This window comes from Nycticebus coucang, chromosome 20, assembly GCF_027406575.1.
Source record: "Nycticebus coucang isolate mNycCou1 chromosome 20, mNycCou1.pri, whole genome shotgun sequence".
In the NCBI taxonomy this organism is placed as follows: domain Eukaryota; kingdom Metazoa; phylum Chordata; class Mammalia; order Primates; family Lorisidae; genus Nycticebus; species Nycticebus coucang.
The window spans coordinates 22,671,475-22,677,434 of NC_069799.1; the positions used below are offsets into that span (position 1 = coordinate 22,671,475).

The following is a 5,960-nucleotide window of genomic DNA, read 5'->3' on the forward strand; positions in this document are numbered from 1 at the left end:
GGTGACTTTGGACAAGATACCTATTCAGTTTCCAGGTAGCAAACATTCTCTGTCTCTCCCTAAGTGGTAATTTCGCTCTTTTGTTTTCAAACCAGTTATTAATTACACAAACAAGGCAATGGACTTGATCGGCCAATTCTTTCTTTGTTGAATAGTCAGGGTAAGGATTTTGTTCAAATGCCTGTTGAAGTATCTTCAGGTTATCCGGAGTAAATTTATGATGTGATCTTATTTTTCCTTTGCTCCCTTTTGTTCTTATTTCTTCATGACTGTCCTTACTTGGAGATGCGATGGAAGACCTGTCCAATCTCTCCTCCAGCGTTTCCCAGCAACATCAAGAATGAGATAAATTTTTATGGCTTACGTGTGACTGCAGGGTCTGTCTATTCTTCCACTGCTTTTTTTTTTTGTAGTTTTTGCGGCAGGACAGGATTGAACCTGCCACCTCTGGTATATGGGGCTGGCGCACTACACCTTAAGCCAAAGGCATTGCCCCAAGTTTTCTTCCATTACTTTTAAGAACATAAAATTTGTGTGTGTTTTTTAGTAAATCTGTAGAACGTTTTTTTGTAATAGTCTTTTTTTTTTTTTTGAGGCAGAGCCTCAAGCTGTCGCCCTGAGTAGAGTGCCATAGCATCTCAGCCCACAGCAACTTCTAACTTCTGGTCTTAAGCTATTCTCTTGCCTCTGTCTCCCAGGTAGGTAGGACTACAAGCACCCGCCACAATGCCTGCCTATTTTTTGGTTGTAATTGTCATTGTTGTTTGGCAGGCCCGGGCTGGGTTCAAACTCGCTAGCTCTGGTGCATATGGCTGGCGCATTAGCTGCTTGAGCTACAGGTGCCAAGCTTTTTTTAACATTCTTTAGAATGGGTGAGGTAACTCACACCTATAATCCTAATACTCTGGGACCCAATTGCTTGAGTTCAGGAATGTTAGACCAGCCTAAATAAGAGGGAGACCCTGTCTCTACTAAAAAATAGAAAAATTAGCAAAGCATTGTAGTGGTTGCCTATTGTGTCACCTACTGGGAGCGAGTGGTGGGATGAGGCTGGAGAATTGCTTGAACCCAGGAATTTGAGTTTGCTGTGAGTTAGACTGGCCCTATGACACTATAGCCAGGGCAATGGAATGGAACTGTATCTAAAAAAAGGTTTTTTTTTCTTGGCTCAGCGCCAGTAGTTCAGATGGCTAAGGCACCAGCCACATACGTCAGAGCTGGTGGTTTCAAATCTAGCCCAGGTCTGTTGAACAACAATGAGGACTACAACCAAAAATATCTGGGTGTTATGGTGGGTGCCTGTACTCCCAGCTACTTGGGAGGCTGAGGCAAGAGAATCACTTAACACAGGAGTTGGAGGGTGCTGTGAGCTGTGATGCGATGGCACTGTACCAAGGGCAACAGTCTTAGGCTCTGTCTCAAAAAAAAAGTTTATTTTTCTTTAGCATTATATCCAAAATATGTGAGTGAAGGGGTGATGTTCATGTTTGGTTCAGAAATCCTAGAAACACCCCAAATAGTTGTATGTTTTCTGTTTTACATTTTTTTTTTATGGTATGAATGTTTCAAATAAGATTCTCAGACATTATAGTCAATAATTCTGGCGGCTCCTGTGTCTCAGTGAGTAGGGTGCCGACCCCATATGCCGAGGGTGGCGGGTTCAAACCCAGCCCCGGCCAAACTGCAACAACAACAAAAAAATAGCCGGCGTTGTGGCGGGCGCCTGTAGTTCCAGCTGCTCGGGAGGCTGAGGCAAGAGAATGGTGTAAGCCCATGAGTTAGAGGTTGCTGTGAGCCGTGTGACGTCATGGTACTCTACCCGAGGGTGGTACAGTGAGACTCTGTCTGTACAAAAAAAAAAAAAAAATTCTATCAGAACAACTAAGGATGTCCCCAAATTTCAAAATTTTGTTTTTATATGGACTGTGATAAATAATTTAATTTCTATGTGTTCTAATTTTCCACCCTTAATATAGTTAGATGTATCTATTCCTTACAATTCTCTTTTTGTTTTGTTTTTTGCCACAAAGTCATGTGCCATGGAATTATAGATCACAGCATCTTTAAATTCTTGGGCTCAAAGGATCCCCTTGCTTCAGCCTTTTGAGTAGCTGGGACTACAGGCTCTGTCCACTACATTTGCAATTTTTAGTAGAGTTGGTGTCTGCCTCTTGCTTGAGGCTGGTCTTGAACTCCTGAGCTCAGGCAGTCTATTTGCTTTGACCTCCCTGAGTGTTAGGATTAGAGGTATGATCCCCTACATCCAGCAGCTACATTTCTTTTCTTTTCTTTTTGTAGTATCTTTTTTTTTTTTTTTTTTTTTGGTTTTTGGCCAGGGCTGGGTTTGAACCCACCACCTCCGGCATAAGGGACTGGCACCTTACCCCTTGAGCCACAGGCACCGCCCTTTTTGTAGTATCTTAATTTAATTTTCTACTGGACAAATTTACATATCTCCCTCACCTTTTCCTTTAAGTTAGTGTGAAATTTCTCCATAATAAACTACTTAAAGAGAAGCTTTGGTCAAGAATGGAATGAAATAGAAAAAAAAAATTACGGCTGCTTTAAAAAAACTGATACTTTCACCAATTTTATACTCAAACAAAACCACACAGTATTTGCACAATATGTGTTTTCAGTGTTTCCTTGGGGATGGCTTTCCTCTCCATCCAATGTCAGAGCTGCAGTCAGCGACCATTTGTCATTCTGGATGGCAGAGGCTCACTCAGCTTCACATTATCCAGAGGCCTTGGATAGAAGATTCTAAGGTCTTGAAATCCCAAATTGTCATGGCTCCATCAATGCCAGTAGTGCAAAATTTGCGACAATCTTGCTTGTCCATCTCATAAGTAGACACCTGAGTGATGCTATTCCAGTGCAGGGTCTCCAGGGCTGTATTGCTGTCCTCGGTCGTGGCCCTCTTGTCCTTGTTGCAGAAACGGTCCATGGCAGACATGTTGCGCTGGATGCTCTGTTTTCGAATGTCTAACTTGGACACAAAGGTCAAGCAGCTGCGGTCATCGTAGTTAAAGAGCATTGTGCAGCAGTCATGGCCAACAGCCACAACGCTATTCTCTGAGACAAATGACACACTCGGGAGTGGTAGGAACTCTGTTTTCAGAGTTGAGACCTGTACACTTTTTGAAGCATCAGCAACAGACACGGTGCTGTCATGACTGAACCAGGGCAGGCGGCTCCCACTGGCGGATAAGCTGACCCCATGGACCCAGCCACCTGTGCCACTACCCCCAAACTCTGACATCAGCTGACCAAAAGGCAACTTGCTGACCCAGGTTGTACTTGGCTGGCTTTTCATCGACTTCTTTAATATAGGCAGAAAACACTCTGCATTTAACGTCACATTGTTGTAACTCATTTGCCACCTGGAAGAAAAACTGGGACCCAAACTTTATTTATAAATCAGATGGTGATGTATTAAACCTGCGCAGGTGGGCTGCTGCCCTGAAGGGCAAACGTCCCTGAAGAGAAAAGCAGGCTGTCTTTTATACCCTTTTTGTGCTACTTGGCAAGTTTAGTAAAAATAGAAGCAGAAAATGGTCGGTTAGCTCAGGGGTGGGGTTATAGTCGGGGGGGGGGGCTATAGCGTGGCAGTTGGCATGAGAACATGGCAGTTGGAATGGGAATAGCTTGGGAGATACAGTAGCCTGGGAACTTTGTGTAGGTAATTTTTTTCATCACTGTTTATTCATTGCTAGGGAGTTGGGGTAAGTTTTCCCATTGTTACCTGTTGCTAGGAGTTCTTGGGAACTCAGGGAACTTCCTTGTTCTATTCTGAAACCTGTTTGAGGAATTAACCAAAGGTGGGGGTTGAGACATGCCCGGACTTAGGCTAAGACAGTCAGGGGCCTTTAGGGGTCTTTTTGCTGGGTCAGTTATTACAACGTGATCTGCTGTCAGCAAACATTGTTGGGATGCCAATCCAAGCTGAGGATTGACCGTGGAGCCAATTGGCTTTTTAATGTGTTTGCTTATCCACCAGCCATTTTCAGACTCGAAGTAACAAACAGAAATGAGTCATGCTCCACTTCTCACAGCAAATTTGTTCTCTAAGGGGGACCACTTCACAAAAGTGGCTGCACGATTAGTTCTCAGGATCATCACATCAGGGTTGGCTTCCAGACACCATCTTTCTGACTCTACACATAGGTATTGTGGTCTGCCCCCCAAGGGATGATGTGCTCGCTTATGGGAGACCAGTCAATACCTGTGAAGTGTCTGTTGCGCTCCTTGAGTTCATAACACTGGATCCCATTTTTTTTTTTTTTGTAGAGACAGAGTCTCACTATACTGCCCTCGGGTAGAGTGCCGTGGCGTCACACGGCTCACAGCAACCTCTAACTCTTGGGCTTACGGGATTCTCTTGCCTCAGCCTCCCAAGCAGCTGGGACTACAGGCGCCCGCCACAACGCCCGGCTATTTTTTTTGTTGCAGTTTGGCCGGGGCTGGGTTTGAACCCGCCACCCTCGGCATATGGGGCCGGTGCCCTACTCACTGAGCCACAGGCGCCGCCCTGGATCCCATTTTTCTTAAAGATATGCACTTTGTGATTATTCGGGCTAAGGGCAATTTGGATACCATCCCTGTACCAGGCATGACAGGTGATTGGCTCTGGTAAAAACTGATGCGATGAGATTATTCTTAGAGTTTTCAAACAATAGATAGCTGGGGTGGGGGAAGGTCGGACGGGATGAGAACGGAGAAATCGCTGACTCTGGTCAGTAGACGGGAACAGGCTCAGTGGGAGGGGGTGGAGGACCAAGGCCCAGAAGGCTACATTTCTTATTTTATTTTATTTTATTTCCTTGAGCTTAAGCGATTCTCCTGACTCAGCTGGGAATATAGGAGCCTGCCACAATGCCTGGGTTTTTTTTTTTTTTTAGAGACAAGATCTAGCCCTGGCACAGGCTGGTCTCAAACTTCTGAGCTCAGGACAATCCACCCGCCCTTGCCTCCCAGAGTGCTAGGATTACAGGCATGAGCCACTGTCACCGGCCTACATTTCTTAAATATATTATGTCATTCAAGAATTTATAGTATTCTTGAGGATACATTAGTGTCTCTGTTGCTACAAATAACTCTTATAATTATCTCTGGCTTAGGATATGCTTATTCATACACACACAGACACACACACATACCCATGCAGCAGAACCTCTGAAAGTTGGCCACTCCAGGGACTGTAATAAACTTGTCAACATACAAAGGTGATTAGCATAAGGAACCAGGCCTGCTGTACCATGTACACATGTGGTGCATATCTAGTCTATGCAAATCAGGTCAGCTGGTGAGGTGGTCAATGTCGGGAGATGGCCCACTATGGACATTCCAGTGTGTGTTTGCGTGTGTATTTTTGTATCTATCCACATACGTATATGCCATTTGTGCGTTTGTGTGTGTATGCATACACACGCACAAATAGTTACATAAACACATATACACACACAGAGTGCCAAGATCTGCAGGCCTGTCTCCATGGTCATGAGTGTGCATCTTCCTCCAGGTCTCTGGATCGGTAGCACCACTCCCAGATTATGGCTGGGAGAAGTTGGAGAGGCCCACATAGTCACTTGAGAATTCTCCTGTCAGTAACCAAGATCAGAGGTCCTCTAGTTTGCCAAGTAAATGAGGGTCTGCATTCTTTAAGTGACCTTCCTTAAGAGCATTAGGAAAATTTTACAACTTCCTTTGTGGATTCTAAAGCTCTCATATAATCACTTTTTGTGAGATGGCTTCTGATTTTATTGCCTAGGCTGGTGTCAAACTGCTGGACTGAAGTGATCCTCTCACCTCAGCCTCTAAGTAGGTGAGATGACAGGTGTGAGTCGCTGTGCTGGGATGACATGGAAGCATTTTTTTCCATAGATGGCTCCCAGATTTTTGTTACCATGGGAGGAATACGTGAACATGGGACTCGTGTTCTACCATCTTGCTGATTTTAC

The 5,960-nt window shown here is 44.6% G+C and overlaps 1 pseudogene; it reads right to left on the minus strand.

Annotated features, from left to right (window-relative positions):
• Positions 1–2,731: 2,731 nt before the first annotated feature.
• LOC128572746 (actin-related protein 2/3 complex subunit 1A-like) lies at positions 2,732–4,614 on the minus strand (annotated as a pseudogene).
• Positions 4,615–5,960: the final 1,346 nt, after the last annotated feature.